Source organism: Hemitrygon akajei, chromosome 4 (genome assembly GCF_048418815.1).
Source record: "Hemitrygon akajei chromosome 4, sHemAka1.3, whole genome shotgun sequence".
Taxonomy (NCBI): domain Eukaryota; kingdom Metazoa; phylum Chordata; class Chondrichthyes; order Myliobatiformes; family Dasyatidae; genus Hemitrygon; species Hemitrygon akajei.
In genome coordinates, this window is record NC_133127.1 from 13,622,535 (window position 1) to 13,644,475 (window position 21,941).

The window sequence follows — 21,941 nt, forward strand, 5'->3', positions numbered from 1 at the left end:
TGTTTGTCCACCGTGTTGTGTCCAGTCTTCTATTGATTCTTTTGTGTTAACTGTGAATGCCCACAAGAAAATGAAACTCCAGGTTGTATATTGGTGACGTATATGTACTTTGATAATACATTTACTTTGAAATAGGCATTTCGCCTCCGCTTATCTATGCCGACAAAGTTTCCCAGCAAACCATTTCCACCTGCCTGCATTTGGCCCATAGCACCTCTCCCTCTAGTCTTTGTGCTAAAATGATACTTAACTGCTCCACAGCACTTTGTGTACAATTGTTGGTAAATATTGGGTGGTGCATTAACATAATGCTATCACAGTGCCAGTGACATGGAGTTGAGGCCAATATTTGATTGGCCATTGAACTACAATACAAAAAAGTCATTAGACTATCTATTCTGAGGCTGTGCCTTCTGGTCCTAAGCTCCCTCACTGTAGGAAACAACCTCTCTACATTCACTTTATTGAAGCCTTTCAACATTTGATAAGCTTCAGTGAGATAACCCCCCTCATTTTTCTAAATTCCAGCACATACAGACCCAGAGCTATCAAACACTCCTCATTTGATAACTCTTTCATTCCCGGAATCATTCTTATGAACCTCCACTGAACCCTCTCCAAGGTCAGCATATCCTTTCTTAGGTTGGGCTTGTGTAGGTAGAACGGGAGGAATATGGAAGGGATAAGCACGTTAATGCGCTCAGATTATGAGAGCATCCAACAGACAGCAGGAGCAAGTCGTTGAGAAGCAGGCTGTTGCAAGAAACATGAGGTTGGTTTTAACTTTCCACATATTGACTGGGACTCCCATCCTGTGAAAGGATTGGACGGGATCGAGTTTAACGAAAGTGCTCAGGACAGTGTCCTTCATCAGTATGTGAAAGTCCCACCTCACTGTCCCTGCGGGCATGACAATAAGCTGAACCTGACTGGTGCTGAACTTCATTTCAGTCTTGTCAACGAAGGTCACTCTGTAACTTTCCTCCCCGTGTTTTCCCTCCTGCACCATCAAATGCTTACGGCTTTTCTCTGAATGTGTTCATGCTGGTTTATTATTTTCACATGTACTGAGATACGTACAGCGAAAAACTTAGCTTTGCATTCCATCCTAAATCAAAGTACAGGAGATGGGACGTTATGTTGAAGAGGTGTAAGACATTGGTGAGGCCTAATCTGGAGTATTGTGTGCAGCTTTGGTCACCTATCTACAGGAAACATGTACAGAGAAAAATTTCAAGGATGTTGCTGGAACTGGAAGACCTGAGTTATAAGGGAAGATTGAACAGGTTAGGACTTTATTCCCTGGAATGTAGAAGATTGAAGGGAGATTTCATAGAGATATACAAAATTATAAGGGGTATAGAAAGGGTAAATACAAGCAGGTTTTTTTTCCTCAGAGGTTGTGTGGGACTACAATTAGAGGTCAGGAGTTAAGAATGAAAGGTAAGAATCTTAAAGAAAACATGAGGGGAAACTTCTTCACTCAGAGGATCATGTGATTGTGGAACGAGCTGCCAGCACAAGCCCGATTTCAACGTTTAAGAGAAGTTTAGATACATTCATGGAGGTTAAGGCTATGGTCTGGGAACATGTTGAATATGACTCTGCAGTATAAATGGTTCAACATGGACTATATGGGCTGAAGGGCCTGTTTCAGTGCTATACTTTTCTATGACTCTATCCACACAGATCATTTTGTCACGTTAGTACAAACCCAATGCTGATTATCAGATGTACAAGCACATGGATGCGAAGGCATACAGCATCAGATAGTCAGCACTCACAAGTAAACCATGAACATAAAAACATATTTACTGGAATTCAGGAGAAAGTGGGGGATCTCATTGAAATCTATCGAATGTTGAAATGCTTTGATAGAGTAGATGCGGAGAGGATGTTTCCTACCGTAGGAGAGTCTAAGACCAGAGAACAGCCTCAGAATACAGCGATGTCCATTTAGAATGGAGATGAGGAGGAATTTCTTTAGCCAGAGAGTGGTGAATCTGCAGAATTCATTGCCACAAGTGGCTGTAGAGCCCAACTTAACTGGGTATAGTTAAGGCAGAGGTTGATAGTTCCTGATTAGTCAGGGCATGAAGGGAGAAGACAGGAGATTGGGGTTGAGCAGGAAAATGGATCAGTCATGATGAAATAGCGGAGCAGACTCGATGGGCTAAATGGCCTAATTTTTCTCCTATATCTTAGACTCTTAATGTCTTAAATATTTTATACATTTTACAAAAAGAACACAATTAAAAGAAAAGGTCTGTTTTACATCAAGCTGATGCATATTTCACCCTTAACCCTTTTGTCCTAGTTTCACCTAATCTCAGTGGGGAAAACAGCTGCTTGCATTTACCCTTCATTTGGTGGATGCACCTTCCTGAAGATGTCCTCGCTGGTGGGGAGGGTTGTGCCCGTGATGGAGCCACTGCAGCCTCTTTCAACCCTGTTCGTTAGAGCCTCTGTACCAGACGGTGCTGCATCGAGTCAGAATGTTCTTCATTGTGCATTTGTAGACATGAGTGAGTCTTTGGTGACATACCAAATCTCTTCAAACTCCTAATGAGACAGAGCCGCTGTCTGATGTGCTTCAGTACAGTGATCCCCTTCCCCCAGTTTGCTTCGGAGACATGACGGATTTACAGGGGACATCTTCGACATCGAGAGAGAGAGAGCAACAGCCGTGTCTCCGCATAATCCTTCACTCTCAGTGTCAGGAAGTGTGAACAAACGTCAGTGGTCTCTCCCAGTCCAACACCCAATAAATACACTCAGTCAATTCCACTGCACTCACTAAGCCGATCGCATGTCCATCACCGGACTCCTGAAACATCAGGAGATGAGGTTTGGGCCAGATCAGTCCGAATCATGTTGCTATTGGTAAACCCATGAGATCCTACAGATGCTGGAAATCCAGAGCAACACATACAAAATGGTCAAGGAACTCAGAAGGCCAGGCAGCATCTATGGAGTAGAGTAACTATAGACGTTTTGAGCTGAGACCTTTCATCAGCAGCAACAGCAAGCTGATTACAATGATAAAGTTATGGAGAAAGCGGGTAGACAAAGAAATATAAGGGACATTTCAAGGTAGATTGAAAGGTCAAAGGTTCATTTTAACATAAAAACCATAAGACGATAGGCTATAGGAGCAGAATTAGGCCATTTGGCCCATCAACTCTTCTCGGCCATTTCATCATGTCCGATCCATTTTCTCTATCAACCTCTGCCTTAAATATACATAAAGACTTGGCCTCCACAGCTGCCTGTGGCAACAAATTCCACAGATTCACTACTCTCTGACTTAAGAAATTCCTCCACATCTCCACTCTAAAAGAATGCCCTTCTCTTCTGAGGCTGTGTCCTCTGGTCTTAGACACTCCCACCATGTGTATCCTTTCAACACACACTCTATCAAAGCCTTTCACCATTCAATAGGTTTCAATTAGGCCACCCCTCATTCTTCTGAATTCCAGTGAATGGAGGCCAGGAGCCATCAAACGCTCTTCATATCACAAGCCATTTATTTCTAGAATAATTTGTGTGAACCTCTTTTGAACCCTCTCCAGTTTCAGCACATCCTTTATAAGAGGGGCCCAAAATACTGATAATACTCCAAATGAGGCCTCAGCAATGCTTTATAAAGTGTCAACATTACGTCTTCTTGAAATGAATGCTAAATTTGTATTTGTCTTCCTCACCACAGTCTCAACCTGCAAATTAACCTTTAGGGAATCCTGCACAAGCACTCCCAAGTCCCTTTGTGCCTCAGGTTTTCTTTTATTTCTCTCTATTTAGAAAATAGTCAATCCTTTCATTTCTTCTTACAGAGTGCACAGCAATACACTTCCCGATACTGTATTCCATCCGCCACTTCCTGGTTTATTCTCCTAATCTGTCTAAGTAGCCTCTCTATTTCCTCAAAACTACATGCCCCTCCACCTATCTTCGAATCATCTGCAAACTTGGATCTCCTGGGGAAGTCAAAGGTCCATTGTCCACGAGTCCCCTGGGGAAGTCAAAGCCCAATTGTCCACATGTCCCCTGGGCAAGTCGGAGACCTGTTGTCCACAAATCCCCTGAAGAAATCGAAGGCCCATTGTCCGCAGGTGCCCCGGAGAAGTTGAAGGCCCATTGTCCGCAGGTCCCCTGGGGAAGTCAAAGCCCAATTGTCCACATGTCCCCTGGGCAAGTCGGAGGCCTGTTGTCCACGAATCCCCTGAAGAAATCGAAGGCCCATTGTCCGCAGGTCCCCTGGGGAAGTTGAAGGTCTCTTGTCTGCGAATCCTCAAGTCTGCTGGAGAAGTTGAAGGACCATTTTGTGCAAATTCACGAGTATGCTGGAGGCTGTAGGCTGAAGGTAGCCTGCCCTGGGGTTGCTTTGTTGCTTGGTAAGTTCTGTTTCCTGGCATGCTGTGTTCCTCTGCTGAGCATTGTGGGCATGATATGTTGTCTCTGAAATGTGTGGCGACACTGTCAGACTGCCCCAAGGATATCCTTGCCTTCATTGTTGACGCTAATTTCACTGTATGTTTCGATGTAGATGATATAAATAAATGAATCTGAATGTGAATGTGTAAAAATCCCACTATACTTTCCTCCAATCTCATTAAAATTATGCCCTCTCATATCAGCCATTTTCACCCTGGATAAAAAGGTCCCTGGCTTCCCATTATCATCACCACTCCATCAAGTCACCTCACAACATCCTTCCCTCCAAACAGAAAGCCCTAGCTCACTCAACCCTTCCTCTCTAATCCAGGCAGCACCCTGGTAAATCTCCTCTGCACCCTCTCCAAAGCTTCCACATCCTTCCTATAATGAGGTGACCAGAACTGAACAGAATATTCCAAGTGTGGTCTAACTGGTGATTTATAGAGCTGCAACATTACCTCATGGCTCTTGAAAGGAACAGAGGAGACCATTAGGGAAGCCAAAGGATCTATAATGATAGTGGGAGATTGAGCGGTCATCAGGATGTTTTGTAACAGAGATGAGTGTTTTTATTGCAGTGCTGGTGTCAAATGTAGATATACAAACTCTGCCCTTGCTATAAATAGGAGACATTAAAATGTCAGAGACCAAAGCAGCTTCATAAATCACAGAATGGCTGACGAGGAGATGGTCTGACTCAATCAAAAGCCATCAGGCTCCCTCTGGGATTCCCTCCGCAGGCAATGAACAGGGCAGCAATCACAAAGCTGCTCGGGCCCTGATGATTGGCAACATGGACTGTGAATGGGGTTTTAATTTAGATGTATGCCTTCCTAGATTGAGAGTATAACGCGACAAGCAATCACACAATAGATCAACTGTTTAATTCGGCTTTGTACCAGAAGGGAAAGTTGTTCAATGCCTTTGTGCGGAACTCATTAGATTGATTCTGCAGGGATTTTGGCTGCTGGGCAAATGGAGATTTTGGTGCTCACCAAGGTCAGTTCAATGGCGGGTGATGCCCCATCTGTTAATGAAAGAATGAAAGGGAAGCACTGTAAACGCTTCCTGCAGGGTACGGCTGCACACGCAAAGAGTGATTGGGATGTAAACTCTACCTCAGCCGTGGCTGTATCCAGACTGACACTGTACCTGGCCAGTGACTGTACCAGACTGACACTGTACCTGGGCAATGACTGTACCAGACTGGAAATGTACCTGGTCAGTGACTGTACCCAGACTGACACTGTACCTGGGCAGTGACTGTACCAGACTGGAAATGTACCTGGTCAGTGATTGTTCCCAGACTGACACTGTACCTGGGCAGTGACTGTACCAGACTGACACTGTACCTGGCCAGTGACTGTACCAGACTGACACTGTACCTGGGCAGTGATTGTACCCAAACTGACACTGTACCTGGCCAGTGACTGTTCCCAGACTGACACTGTACCTGGGCAGTGACTGTACCCAGACTGACACTGTACCTGGCCAGTGACTGTACCCAGACTGACACTGTACCTGGGCAGGGACTACTCTGTGGAGGCTAAGTTATTAAGTGTATTTAAGGCAGCGGTTGATAGAATGTTAACATGGCAGGGCATGAAAGTTTATGGGGAGCAGACAGGAGATTGGGGCTGAGAGGGAAATGGATCAGCCTTGATGATATGACAGGGCAGACACGATGGGACAAATGGCCTAATTCAGCTCCAATATCTATGGTCTTGTGGTCTAAGTTTACAGTGTTTTACATCATGTTCAGATTACTTGTTCTAACTATTACATTTTTAAGTCTCGGCAGTCCTTCAAGGCATTTGATGTGCTGTGTTGCCTCCTCAGCTGCTTTTACTCTGAAATGAAACTCTGCAACTTTGGGGATATCTTTGGCCAGCTTTCATCTTTTGATATAGTAGTGGGGTAACAGGTGAGGAATGGGATCGGGGCATTTTCTGAGGTCAGTTCAAGTTTATTGTTGTCAAAGGCATACATACTCAGGGCGTACATGCCATGGAAGTTAGCTTTATGGCACAGTAACACAGTACATTACAAGGCAAGGGCCAACAGTGAAGAGATTCACTTTGAAGGGTCGAATTTGAAGGCGGAATACAGGGTTAAGGCAGGATTCTTAGCAAGTTGGGGCTGGGATCCATGTCCATAAATCCTTTAGAGTTGATGCACGAGTTGGTAGGGTTGTTGAAAGAGCATATGGTGTGTTGGTCTTCACTACTCAGGGTATTGAGTACACGAGCAGCTCTATGAAACCCTGGTTGGATCAGACTTGGAATATAGTGTTCAGATCTAACTTAAATGTCAACTTAACTTACTCAAGTTATGTCAACATATAGAAACTTCAACTAACTTAACTTACATTATACATAACTTACACACTTACAAAATAGACAACAGCGACAACAGTGCAAAATTGTCAGGGACATAATAAACATACAGTATATATAGCTAGCATGCTTTGGAATTTTGCACAGTTCTGTATTTGTCAACATGGAGCAGAGAGCGAGTTTGTAACTCTGGCAGGAGCTAAGGATGTTGGGAATGGCAAGGGTGGAGCACCGTGGGAGGATTATGAGACAGGTGGCAGGGAAGGTGTGCCAGGGGATGGGGTTGGGGGTTATTGGCATGGGTGCAGACACACCCAGCAATGAGATTCCAGGAAAGGTAGTTTGATTCCATACAATTGGTTTATTGCCAGCTGGTGGTGTGGTGGCATCAGCACTGGACTTCAAGGCAAGTGGTCCTGGGTTCAATTCTGGGCGATTCTATGCACACTTCCCATCTGTGCTGGGTTAAGTGTCAAGTTAGCATCGTGGCCTCATAAAAAACAGACAAAATGCTAAAGAAATGGCAAGGTTTCCACCTGATGCACCACAAGATGCGGAGAGGAATAATAATAATTATTTTATTGATCATTGCAGAATGTCTCTCTGGTGCTTCCCACTCCCTCCCCTCTCTCCTCCCCTTTTCTCAACCATGATTTCCCTCTCCCTTCCCTCTTCCCACTCTCAGTCCACAATAGAGACCCAGATCAGAATCAGGTTTATCATCACTAAAACATGTCATGAAATTTGCTTTTTTTGGCGGCAGCAGTACAGTGCTATACGTAAAATTACTACAGTACTGTGCAAAAATCTTAGGCTCCCTAGTTTTATATGTAAATATATGACCACGTTAATGGGCTGTATTACAGATCACCAAACAGCCTTTGGGATTTAGAGGAACAAATTGGTAAAGAGGTCAGAGACTGTTGCAAGAAACAGGGTTACTACTATAGTAGGTGATTTTAACTTTCAACGTATTGACTGGGAATCCCATACTGTAAAAGGAATAGATGGAATAGAGTTTCTCAAACGTGCTCAGGAACATTTACTTCGTCAGTTCAATGAGGAAGCATGCGTTACTGGATCTGCGATTAGGGAATGAGACAGGACAGGTGACAGAGCAAAGTCATCTGGGAATACAAGTACATAAATTGTTGAAATTAGCGTCACAGGTCATAAAGAAAGCTTTTGGTACATTGGCCTTCATAAATCAATGTATTGAGTACAGATGCTTGGATGTTACATTGAAGTTATATCAGACACGAGTGAGGACTAATTTGGAGTACAGTTAATTTGTGTACAGTTTTGGTCTCCTACCTACAGGAAGGATGCAAACAAGGTTGGAAGAGTGCAGAGAAAATTCACAAGGATGTTGCCGGGTCTGGACAACTTGAGTTTTCAGGTGCAGGTTGATGGGAGTAGGCAGTTTAAATACTTTCAGCATGGACTAGAAGAGCCAAAAAGCCTGCTTCTGTGCTGTACTTCTCTATGACTCTAATACTAACACACACAAAATGCTGGAGGGGCTCAATAGGTCAGGCAGCATCCAGGGAGGATGCTTTGATCAGTCAAAGTTTTGGGCTGATCCCTTCATTAGGATTGGAGAAGAATGGGTAAGAAAAGACAGAATGAGAAGTTGGGGGGGGGGGGTAGCAGAAGGATTACAAGCTAGAAGGTGATAGGTGAGACTTGGTGAGGGGAGAGTTGGGCGAGTAGCAAGTGGGGGGTAAAGTAGAAGCTAGGAGGGGATAGATAGGAGAGACAAAGGGTTGAAGCAAAGGAATCTAAAAGAAGAGGAGAGTGGTCCACGGAAAAAAATGAGAGAGTAGGGGCAAGGGATTAACCAGAGTGGGGAACGGAAAAAGAAAGAAGGTAGAGCGTGCCTCACCAATGCAAAGGAGGGAAGACCAGGAGCACCGGATACAATAGGTGTCCTGACTTAATTGCAGATGAATCGTTGCCTCACCTGGAAGGACTGTTTGGGACTCTGCATGGTGTGAGGTGAAACTGTGGTGGGGTGGTGTATGGGTGGGATGGTGGATGGGTGGGGGAAGGGAGGTGGAGTGATCTGCGACATGGAAGGTGTAAGAGGTAAAGGGATGAAGGAAAAGGAAGCTGATCAGACAGGACAGGAGAAAAGAAAGGAGGAGGGGCACCAGAGGAAGATGATAGGCAGATGAGAAGTGAAGGGTTGAGAGAGGTACCAGAATGGGGAATGGAAATAAGAGGGACGGGGAGAAATTACATGGTGAGCAAATCTTTTTAAAGGTGTGTCCTTCTCAGAAACATTTTTTTGGTTATGATAGCCCACTTGAAGCTGAACACAAATATAATTTCAGACTACTTGCATCGCATAGGAATTTAGAGAAATTAACTTTTATTAAGTATAATGCTTTTAGTTGCATAATGGTGCTGACGCTTTGAAATAGTACAACTATTGATGATTTTCATTTGTACTCAGTGTCTGAGGCTTCTCGCCTAAGTGTCTAACAATAAACAGCCAGCATTGATGGATTCCAGTTGCCCTGATACCGTTTCTTCACGAGTACAATGTCCTGGTGAAAACTTTAACCATGCTCGTCATTGACAGTGCCAGGACTTGCAGGGACAAAGTCTAAATGGGAATGCAGAAAATGAATCTTTAGTGACATGTTGCACTTCATGGCCTTGTGTGCTGGAAGCATGTTGTCAACCAGCTGCACGTAGTTCGGTGCTCTGTCGTTGCCAACAACAGATGCCTTCCATGTGATTTTTTTCAGGTCGCATTAGAAGTTTTTCAAATTGCCTGTCATTGACGACCTGTTTGACCTGTGGACCAACAAAAATGCTTTCCTTCATCTTGCCATTAGTTATTTTGGGAAACATCTGTCTCAAATATCGAAATCCTTCACGGAAATGTTTGTGCCTGGTGACAGCAGATTCTATCCTTGCAGTCTTGAATCCGTTGACAAACCCAAGTCACTGACCAGGATATTTAATTCCAGTGGAGTTATCAGATGTGGCTAACTCAACGTAAAGGGTTCAGAATCTGTATCAGTATCAGTGCTGTTTTCCATTCCTGGCTCATGCATCATGGCATCTGCGTCTGCCTCCTCTAAACTCCACGTCTCTGATGGCATCAATACTGGAAAACTATCATCATGCAACACAGGTCTCATGGCCGAAGGGAGATTGGGGTATTCAATGGATTTCTTGTTTTTAGCAGAAAAACCAAACATACTGGTCAGACAGAAGTAGCAGTCTGTCACATGATCTTTCTGCTCTAGGCATATCATCAGAACGGTGAACAAAGCTGCCCTTCATATCTACATTAGGTCTCAGTGATGTAGACGAGGCTGCACAGGGAAAACCAGAAACAGTAGATGACAACAATAGACTCACAGGTGAAGGACTGTTTGGAGCTCTGAAAGGAGGTGTAGGGGCAGGTGTAGAACTAGTCCAGCTTACAGGGATAAGTGCCGTAGGAGACCAGTGGTGAGGGATGAGTTAACAAGGCAGCCATGAATTTCTTTAACCAGAGGGTGGTGAATCTGTGGAACTCATTGCCATAGACAGCTGTGGAAGCAGAAGTATTAGGTATTCTTAAAGTGGAGGTTGATAGGTTGTTGATTAATCAGGGAGTCAAAGGTTACGGGGAGAATGCAGGGGAATGAGGTTGAAAGGGAAAATACGTAGATCAGCCATGATAGAATAGTGGGAAAACTCGACGAGCTGTCTGGCCTAATTTTGCTCCTTTGTCTTAATTGCCTTATGGTCTAATTGAGTCATCTATGGCATTGAATTCCATCCTCAAGAATGGCTCAAGAAATTTCTCCTCATCTCTGTTCTAAAGGGTTGTCCTTCTATTCTGAGACCGTGCCCTCTGGTCCTAATCTCACCCACTATAGAAAAACAATCCATTCCACAGCCACCCTTTCAATTAGAACCCTCCCCCTCCCAAGTTTTCTAAACACCAGTGAGTACAGGCCCAGAGCCATCAGATTCTTCTCATATGTTAACCCTTTCACTCCCATGATCATTCTCATGAGCCTCCTCTGGAACCTCTGCAACGTTAACACATCTAATCTTAGATAAGAGGTCCAAATTCTAATCCTATGTCCATGGTCTAGAATCGGATCTGGATCTCCACACCCAGTGGCTCAGCAAGGATGTTAGAAGTTCAAGGCACAGGGACACATACACGGACAGCCAGCCTTGTTGGCAGTGTGCCCACGTGATGTGAATGAAAAAAGAAAAAAATACCAGCAGCTAAGCTAAATTACTGATCAGGGTGGCTCTAAATGACTGGTGGAATCATGGCCAAGGGCCATAGAAGCCTGTTCCATCTCTTCAGTTAAGAAGCCAGGAATTCTTGGATTATTGTCTTTAGTTCTGGTCATCTCATTATTGGAAGGATGTGGAAGCTTTAGAGAGAATGCAGAGGAGATTTACCAGGATGCTGCCTGAATTAGAGAGCATGTCTCATGAGGGAAGGCTTAGTAAGCTTGGGATTTTCTCTTTGGAGTGAAGGAGGAGGAGAGATGATTTGATAGATGTGTACAAGATGACAAGAGGCATAGATCAAATGGATAGCCAGAGACTTTTTCACAGGGGGCCTACCAGGAGGAATCTATAGGGGGGGTGTCAGAAGGAAGCTTTTTAAGCAGAGTGGTAGGTGGTTGGAACCCTCAGCCAGGGGTAATGGTAGAGGCAGATGCATTAGGGACATTTAAGGGACTCACATGGGTGATAGACAAATGGAGGGATATGTGGGAGAGAAGGGGCGGTTTGATCTTAGAGTAGGTTATAAGCTCAGCACAACATGATGGGCCAAAGGGCCTGTACGATGCTGTTCTGAGTTCTATGTTTTAATAGAACCAAGATACCTAGGTCCAATGTATAGTGGCACCACAAGTACAGTGAGGTACAATTACATCTTCTATGAACAGCAGATTGAACCAGAGCAAGGAGATCAAATAGTCATTTACAGGCCTGAAAACCCCAGTGACAGAATGTTGAATCGATTATCCTTGGCTCTGCCACCTTCCGGAGTCTCCTGGCTTCATGAAGGACTGAAAAGAAATGCAGGATTTTCCCCTCTTTTGTCAGAGTTGACAGCAGCAAGGCTGGAAATGTGGCCGATGCACAGAGGGACGGAGCCAAAGGTAATGAGCGGGGCCATGGAACAGCTCTGTCACCCTCTGCTGGAAACAGACCATGATGTTCCTCACCCAGAGATCTGCTCAGGTCCCAGGAGCTCCAAGTTCAAAGTAAATTCATTATCAAAGCACGTAAATGTCACCATATACAACCCTGAGATCTGTCTTCTTGCGTGCATACACAGTAGATCCAAGAAGCACAATAGAATCAATGAAAGACTGCACCCCACAGGATGGACAAATAGCCAATGTGCAAAGGACAACAAATGTTGTAAATACAAAAACAGAGAAATAAATAAATAAATACTATTGCGAACATGAGATGGAGTCAAAATCAGAATCAGAATTAGAATTCAAGATTATTTAATGTCATATCTTGTAAACAAGTGTAAAGGAGAACAAAATACTTGTTACTCCAGATCCAATGCAGCACAAAAACACACAATAAGATAAAGAACATGATAATAAAAAAACACAATAAATATCAATACATAAGATAGCTGATATACATAGATGGATTATATGTCCATAAAGTGACACTAGACACAGGAGTAGCTGTACATAAGGTGATTAACAGGAAATCATAAAGTAGTGGTGATTGGGGGTGTGGAAGGGTGGGTTAGTGGGTGGAGGTGTTGATCAACCTTACTGATTGGAGAAAGTAACTGTTTTTGAGTCTGGTAGTCCTGGTCTGAATGCTATGTAGCATCCTCCCTGGGAGTGGGACAAACAGTCCATCAGGATCCCTCGTGATGTCAATAGCTCTTCTCTGGCACCTTTCTGTGTATATCCCCCTGACGGCAGGTAGGTGGCGATGCATTGGGCAGCTTTGACTACCCATTGAAGAGCCTCCCTGTCCTGCACAATGCAGCTTCCATATGAGAACCAGGCCCAGAGTCCCAATCAGTTCACTATCACTGACACTAAAGGTAATTTGCGGGTTCAGTCAGCGGTGAGGAATGCAAATGCAACGTTGGCATTCATTTCGAGAGGACTAGAATATAAAAGTAAGGATGGAATGCTGAGGCTTTATAAAGCATTGGTGAGGCCTCACTTGGAGTATTAAGAGCAGTTTGGGGCCTCTTAATTAAGAAAAGTTGTGCTATCATTGGAGAGGGTTCAGAGGAGGTTCCTGAGAATGAAAGGCTTATAGTATGAGGGATGATTGATGGCTCTGGGCCTTTACTCGCTGGAAATTAGAATAAGGGCATGGGGGGGTGGCAGATCTCATTGAAACCTATCAAATGTTGGTTGGCACAACATGGAGGGCTGAAGGGCCTGTACTGTGCTGTAATGTTCTATGGTTCTATGTTAAAAGGCCTTGATAGATTGGATGTGCCGCGGAAGCTTCCTATGGTGGGGATGTCCAGGACCAGAGGGCACAGCCTCAGAGTAAAGATGAGAATGGAGATGAGGAGGAATTTCTTCAGCCAGAACGTGGTGAATCTGCAGAATTCGCTGCCACAGGTGGCTGTGGAAGCCAGGTCATTGGTTGTATTCAAAGCGGAGGTTGATAGGTTCTTGTTTAGTCAGGGCATGGAAGTTTACTGGGAAGAGGCAGGAGAATGGGGTTGTGAGGGAAATGGATCGGCAGTGATGAAATGGCGGAGCAGACTCGATGGGCCAAATGGCCTAATCCCGCTCCTGTCTTATGGTTTTAATGATATATGTCATGAAATTCAAAGGTTCAAGATTCAAAGCACATTTGTTATCAAAGAATGTTTAAATTATCCAACCTTGAAACTTGTCTGTTTACAGGCAGCCACAAAGCAAGAAATCCAAATAACCCAATTTTAAAAAAAGACCAAAACCACTGTGCAGAGTAAGAGAGAAAAGAAAAAAAAATACACATTCTGCAAACAATAGAAACAAGCCAACAGCATTCCGAACCAGAATGAGTCCCGATCCATTCCTGGAGAAGCCAGAGTAGGCCCAAGCCTCAGTCCCCAGTTCATCGTGACAGCAGGGTGAAAATGCACAACAGCCGGATCAGTTCACAGCCTCAGCGCCACCGTGAAAGGAATGAACATTCGCGAGAGAGCGAGCAAAATCGGATCGACTCTCACCCCTGTTCCCGACGCTCGAGCTTTCCAGTCTATCTGGACCAGCGTTTCAATAGTCCAAGCACCAAGAAGGAGAAATAGGTTGTTTTGTGGCAGCAGTAGAGCGCAGGTGTGACAAATCACTATCAGTTGCGATAAAAAATAGTGTGGGAAGTACAGAGCATGAATTTTGTATTCATGGACTGTTCAGAAATCTGATGCAGGGGAAGAAACTGTTCCTAAAATGTAGCATGTGCATCTTCAGGCTCCAGTATCTCCTCCCTAATGGTAGTAATGAGAAAAGGGCATGTCCCAGCTGGTAAGGGTTTTTAATATGGATGCCAGCTTCTTGAGGTGCCACCTCTTGAATAAATCCTCAATGGTGGGAAGTCTTGTGCCCGTGATGGAGCTGACTGAGTCTACAAATCCTTTTCAGCCTCTCGCGATCCCTTGTATTGAAGCCTCCCTACCAGGCAGTGAGGCAGCCAGTGATCATACTTTCCAAGGTGGGGAATGCAGTTTTACAGAATAAACTTCCAAGAATTAGGGTTTAAGTTGATGCTGTTTTGCCTGCTGAGGTTCCTTCAGCATTTTGTGGGTGTTCCTCAAGGTTTCCAGCACCTGCAGAACTTTTGGGTTTACAATTAAGGCAGTAATTTTTTTTCTTTTTGTACCACCTCAACAGTGTCCAGGGCTGGCTGCTGAGGGAACTGCACACAGAACTGAACATGTTATAACTATAATCGAACAAAAAGCATAAAACATAAGGGGCAGCATACTAACGTAGTGATTAGCTGAATGCTATAAGAACACTAATAACCTGGGTTCAAATCCCACCGCTGAATGCAAGGAGTTTGCACACTCTCCCTGTGACTGTGTGGGTTTCCTCCTGGTGCTCTGGTTTCCTCCCACATGAAGTCATATGGGTTAGTACGTTAATTGTAATTGGGTGGTGCAGCGTCACTGGACCAGAAGGGCCTGTTTTATCATGCTGAATCGCTTTATATATTAAAACTAGAATGATACAGCATAGGAACAGGCTTTTTGGCCAGCAAATTCTGCACCACACACTAAATTTCTTCTGCTTGTGTAGGATCCATGTGTCCAGCTGAACACTACCATCATATCTGCCTCCACCATGACACCTGACTGCTCAATTCATGCACCCTACCACCCTTTATTTGGGTGGCAAGGTGGAGATATATACATATACAAAAGATTTAAATGACCCAGAATGTGTGGGACCCAAGATGTGGCTTAATAAAGATATGCTGTTATAATGAGCAAAAAATATATAATTTAATAAAGCGTGGAGAACTATTTGACAGGGTGGAGATACATCTTACCAAAAGAGGTGTAAGACGATCCTTCCCTGCACCAGCCTGCAGGTCACGTTTGGGCAAGGTGTAGCTCCTGCCTGGACCCCAGTCAGGCTCACTGAGAAAACCTACGGCACAATACAGGCACTTCGGTCCTCAAAGCTGTGCAGAACATGTACTTATGTTAGAAATTACCTAGGTTTACCCATAGCCCTCTATTTTTCTAAGCTCCATGTACTTATCCAGGAGTCTCTTAAAAGATCCTATCGTATTTGCCTCCACCACCGTTGCCAGCAGCCCATTCCACACACTCACCTCTCTGCGTTTAAAAAAAACTTACCCCTGACATCTCCTCTGTACCTACTTCCAAGCACCTTAAAACTGTGCCCTCTTGTGTTAGCCATTTCAGCCCTGGGAAAAAGCCTCTGACTATCCACACAATCAATGCCTCTCATCATCTTATACACCTCTATCAGGCCACCTCTCATCCTCCGTCGCTCCAAGGAGAAAAGGCCGAGTTCACTCAACCTATTCTCGTAAGGCATGCACCCCAATCCAGGCAACATCCTTGTAAATCTCCTCTGCACCCTTTATATGGTTTCCACATCCTTCCTGTAGTGAGGTGACCAGAAATGAGCACAGTACTTCAAGTGAGGTGTAACTTGAAGTCATGGGAGCAGGTGGTGTCTATCACAAGTCCTGGTTATGTGAAGACTGATGTCAGGGAAATGATTCCTGAAGAGTATTGATAATGGCTGGGTCACCCGGCTTGTGAAGACACTGCCCAGAAGAGGGCAATGACAAATCACTTCTGCAGAAAAATTTGCCAAGAACAATCATGGTCATGGAAAGACCATGATTGCCTATGTCATATGACATGGCCCATAACGAACAAACCACCTCTCTTTAAAAAAACCTTGAAATTTTACTCTCTCACAAATACATTCCCTTTAGTATTTTACATTTCTACTCTGTCTACCTCTCATAATTTTCTAAAATTCTCTCAGATAATGTACATCTATCACAGAAGGGATCCTCACCTGAGAAGAGACATAAGGGTCCTTGCATGGGGTGATATAAAAGTCAAACTGAGGGGATTGAGGATCTAGAATCCAGATCGTGGTCTCTTCTCGCTGCTATCATCAGGAAGAAGGTACAGAAGCCTCAGAAGCCACACCACCAGGTACGGGAACAGTTATTACCGATCAAACATCAAGCTTTTGAACTAAAGGGGATAACTTCACTCAACTTCACTTCACCTTTGAAACGTTCCCACAACCTATGGACTCACTTTCAATGACTCTTCATCTCATGTTCTTGATATTTATTATTTATTTATTGATGATTATTAATTTTTTTCTATTTTGTACTTGCACAGTTGTCCTTTTGTGTATTTGCTGTTTGTCCGTCCTATTGGATGCAGTCTTTCATTAATTCTATTGAATTAATAATTCTTTCATTAATTCTATTGTGTTTCTTGGATTTGCTGTGAATGCCCACAAGAAAATGAATCTTATAGTTGTATACGGTGACATATATGTACAGTACTTTGAATAATAAATTTATTTTGAACGTTGGACTTTATGTGTGGGTGACATGATAGCTTTAGGTTTAGATGAAGCTAAGATGCTTTTCACTTGCAGACAAGATCAGAGCTAGATGCTAGTTGAGTATTAGAGTCATAGAGAACAGAAACGGGCACTTTGACCCATTTAGTCCATGCCAAAGTGTTATTTTGCCTAGTCCCATCGACCCACACCTGGACCATAGCCCACCACCGCCCTCGTAAACGCTGCAATTGAACCTGCATCCCCCATTCCTCTGCAGCTCGTTCCATGCTCACATCACCCTCTGAGTGCAAAGGTTCCCTCTCAGGTTCCCCTTAAATATTTCACCTTTCACCCTTAACCTACGCCCTCTTGTAGTCACAACCAACCTCAGTGGAAAAAGCCTTATTTCATTTATCTTGTCTGTACTCGTTCAGTTTGACGGCTCTTCTTCGGAGGTCTTCAACATCCGCAGCGGTGTGAAGCAGGGCTGTGTGCTTGCCCCCATCCTATTCGGCATCTTTTTCTCAGTCATGCTGAAGCACGCCTTTGGAACATCAACTGATGGTGTCTACCTTCACACCAGATCGGACGGGAGGATGTTCAGTCTGCCCCAGCTGAGGGCAAAAACCAATGTTCGTGAAGTACTCAGCAGGGACATTTGTCTGCCGACGACGCGGCACTGGCAAAACACTCTGAAGAGCAACTGCAATGCCTCATGGGCAGCTTCTCAAGAGCCTGCCAGGACTTCAACTTGACCATCAGCCTGAAGAAGACCAACGTGTTGGGCCAAGGCGTTGAGCACCCCCTTGCCATTACCATCAACAACTACGAGCTGGAGGTAGCTCATGAATTTACATACCTTGGCTCCACCATCACGGACAGTCTCTCCCTACACCCCAAGATCAACAGACGGATCGGACGAGCAGCCTCAACATTCGCCAGGCTGACAAAGAGAATCTGGGAGAACAGAAAGCTGATGACGCACACCAAGGTTGCAGTCTACAAGGCCTGCGTCCTCAGCACACTGCTTTATGGCAGCGAGACCTAGAGCCTCTACTCCAGACAAGAGTGGCGTCTCAACGTTTTCCACCTTTGCAGCCTGAGGCGCATCCTGGACATCAAGTGGACTGACCGAGTCACCAACAATGAGGTCCTGGCCCGTGCCCAGACACCTAGCCTCTTCACCCTGCTCCAACAACGCCGTCTCCACTGGCTGGGCACCTACACCGCATTTCAAATGGGAGGATTCCGAAAGACCTGCTGTACGGGGAACTGGCCTCCAGCAAGAGAGCACAAGGGCGGCCCCATCTTTGTTTCAAAGATGTCTGCAACAGAGACATGAAGTCACTGAACATGAACGTCGAGAGGTGGGAGGTCAATGCAAGCGATTGCTCTCACTGGAGGCTGGAACTACACAGAGGCCTAAAAAGAGGAGAAGAGAAGCTGAGGCTTGCTGCTGAAGAAAAGCGCACTCGCCGAATAAACAGCACCAAGGCAACACTGGAGGACAGCGCCTTCAAGTGCAGTCGCTACAGCCGAGACTATCACTCCCGTGTGGGCCTCTATAGCCACAACAGACGCTGCTCTACCAACACAGACTGAAGCAAGACTTTCCAGGCGCAGATCCATGGTCTCGCAAGACTAACGGATGGCACCATCATCATCATCATCATCATCACTCCTCGTTTGAATGAATTTCCCTTCATTCTCATGTGGTCCAGGGAAAGTTCTAAAGAATAAAGTCCTAACATCTTTAATCTTTCCCTATATCTCAGGTCCTCAAGACCCGGCAACATCCTGTAAATTTTCTCTGAACTCTTTCAATTTAATTGACGTCTTTCCTATTGGTAGGTGACCGAAACTGCTCACAATACTCCAAATTAGGTCTCACCGACGCCTCATACAACCACGGCATAGCATCACAAATACTGTACTTGATACTCTGATTTATGAAGGGCAATGTACTAAAAGCTCTCTGTACAACCCTATCTACCTGTGATGTCATTAATATAGGATGAGAAATAAATATTGAAGGAATCTAGGGGAGTTTTAAGTAGAAATCACAACTCCATAGACTAGTTGAGGTGAACTGTTTGTTTTAATGGGAAATTGGATTAATACTGATAAGAGTAAAGGAACAAAAAAGTTTGGTGAAGGGGAGAGATGGAGAGGAATGAGAAGAGGACCACATGGGACTGATGGACTAATTGGCCTGTTCTTCTGCTGTCTTGAAGTTCATTGCTGTCCAATGGTGGAAAAACTGGTGAGTTCCATTATTCAAAAAGGGAACAAGAAATATCCTGGAAACTATAGACCAATGAGTCTCACGTCAATGGTGGAGAAGAGGATTCATAGGGATAAGATCCATGACCATTTGGAAAACTACGGCCTAATTAGGGAGAGCTAGCATGGCTTTGTGTGGAACAAGTTGTGTCTTGCTAACTTGATTGGGTCCTTTGATGTGATTTTGAGGGTGATTGATAAATGTAGAGCTATGTATGTTTTCTACATGGACATTAGTAAAGAATTTGACAATGTCCCTCATGAGAGGCTCATCCAGAAGATTACAATACATGGGATCCATGGCGAATTGACCTTCTGGATTCAGAACTGGCTTGCACATAGAACGCAGAGGGTAGTAGTAAAAGGGACTCACTCTAGCTGGATCTGTGTAACTAGTAGTGTTCTGAGGGATTTGCACTGGGACCTCTGCTGTTTGTGATGTATATAAAGGACACGGATGAAAATATGGGTTAGTAAGTCTGCAGATGATATGAAGATTGATAGTGTTGTGGATAGCGTAGAACACAGGCAGAAAGTGTAGTGGGATATAGATCAATAGACAATAGACAGTAGGTGCAGGAGTAGGCCATTCAGCCCTTCTAGCCAGCACCGCCATTCACTGTGATCATGGCTGATCATACACAATCAGTAGCCCGTTCCTGCCCTCTCCCCATATCCCTTAACCCCACTATCTATAAGAGCTCTATCTAACTCTCTCTTGAATGCATCCAGAGACTTGGCCTCCACTGCCTTCTGGGGCAGAGCATTCCACATATCCACCACTCTCTGGGTGAAAAAGTTTTTCCGCATCTCTGTTCTAAGTGGCCTACCCCTTATTCTTAAACTGTGGCCTCTAGTTCTGGACTCACCCAACAGTGGGAACATGCTTCCTGCCTCCAGTGTGTCCAATCCCTTAATAATCTTATATGATTCAATCAGATCCCCTCTCATCCTTCTAAATTCCAGTGTATACAAGCCCAGTCACTCCAATCTTTCAACATATGACAGTCCCGCCATTCCGGGAATTAACCTTGTGAATCTACGCTGCACTCCCTCAATAGCAAGAATGTCCTTCCTCAAATTTAGAGACCAAAACTGCACACAATACTCCAGGTGGGGTCTCACCAGGGCCCTGTACAGCTGCAGAAGGACCTCTTTACTCTTATACTCAATTCCTCTTGTTATAAAAGCCAGCATGCCATTAGCTTTCTTCACTGCCTGCTGTACCTGCATGCTTGCTTTCATTGACTGATGTACAGGAACACCTAGATCTCATTGTACTTCCCCTTTTCCTAACTTGACTCCATTTAGATAGTAATCTGCCTTCCTGTTCTTGCCACCAAAGTGGGTAACCTCACATTTATCCACATTAAACTGCATCTGCCATACACTTGCCCACTTACCCAACCTGTCCAAGTCACCCTGCATTCTCATAACATCCTCCTGACATTTCACACTGCCACCCAGCTTTGTGTCATCAGCAAATTTGCTAATGTTACTTTTAATCCCTTCATCTAAATCATTAATGTATATTGTAAACAGCTGCGGTCCCAGCACTGAACCTTGCAGTACCCCACTGGTCACAGCCTGCCATTCTGAAAGGGACCTGTTAATCACTACTCTTTGTTTCCTGTCAGCCAGCCAATTTTCAATCCATGTCAGTACTCTGCCCTCAATACCATGTGCCCTAATTTTGCCCACTAATCTCCTATGTGGGACTTTATCAAAAGCTTTCTGGAAGTCCAGGTACACTACATCCACTGGCTCTCCCTTGTCCATTTTCATAGTTACATCCTCAAAAAACTCCAGAAGATTAGTCAAGCATGATTTTCCCTTCATAAATCCATGCTGACTTGGACTGATCCTTCTACTGCTATCCAAATGTGTCATAATTTCCTCTTTTATAATTGACTCCAGCATCTTTCCCACCACTGACGTCAGGCTAATTGGTCTATAATTCCCTGTTTTCTCTCTCCCTCCTTTCTTGAAAAGTGGGACAACATTAGCCACCCTCCAATCAGCAGGAACTGTTCCTGAATCTATGGAACATTGGAAAATGATTATCAATGCGTCCACAATTTCTAGAGCCACCTCTTTAAGTACCCTAGGATGCAGAGCATCAGGTCCCGGGGACTTATCAGCCTTCAGACTCAACAGTCTATCCAACACCGTTTCTTGCCTAATATAAATTTCCTTCAGTTCATCCTTTACCCTAGTTCCTTGGCGATTATTACATCTGGGAGATTGTTTGTGTCTTCCCTAGTGAAGACAGATCCAAAGTACCTGTTCAACTCATCTGCCATTTCCTTGCTCCCCATAATAAATTCACCTGTTTCTGTCTTCAATGGCCCAATTTTGGTCTTAACTATTTTTTTGCTATTCACATACCTAAAGAAGCTTTTACTATCCTCCTTTATATTCTTGGCTAGTTTACCTTCGTACCTCATTTTTTCTTGGTGTATTGCCTTTTTTGTTATCTTCTGTTGCTCTTTAAAAGCTTCCCAGTCCTCCGGTTTCCTGCTCATCTTTGCTATGTTATACTTCTTCTCTTTTATTTTTATACTGCCCTTTACTTCCCTCGTCAGCCACAGCCGCCCCTTACTCCCCTTAGGATCTTTCTTCCTCTTTGGAATGAACCGATCCTGCACCTTCTGCATTATTCCCAGAAATACCTGCCATTTTTGTTCCACTGTCTTCCCTGCTAGGGTATTGTTCCATTGAACTTTGGCCAGCTCCTCCCCCATAGCTCCATAGTTCCCTTTGTTCAACTGTAATACTGACACATCTGATTTTCCCTTCTCCTTCTCAAATTGTAGGCTAAAACATATCATATTATGGT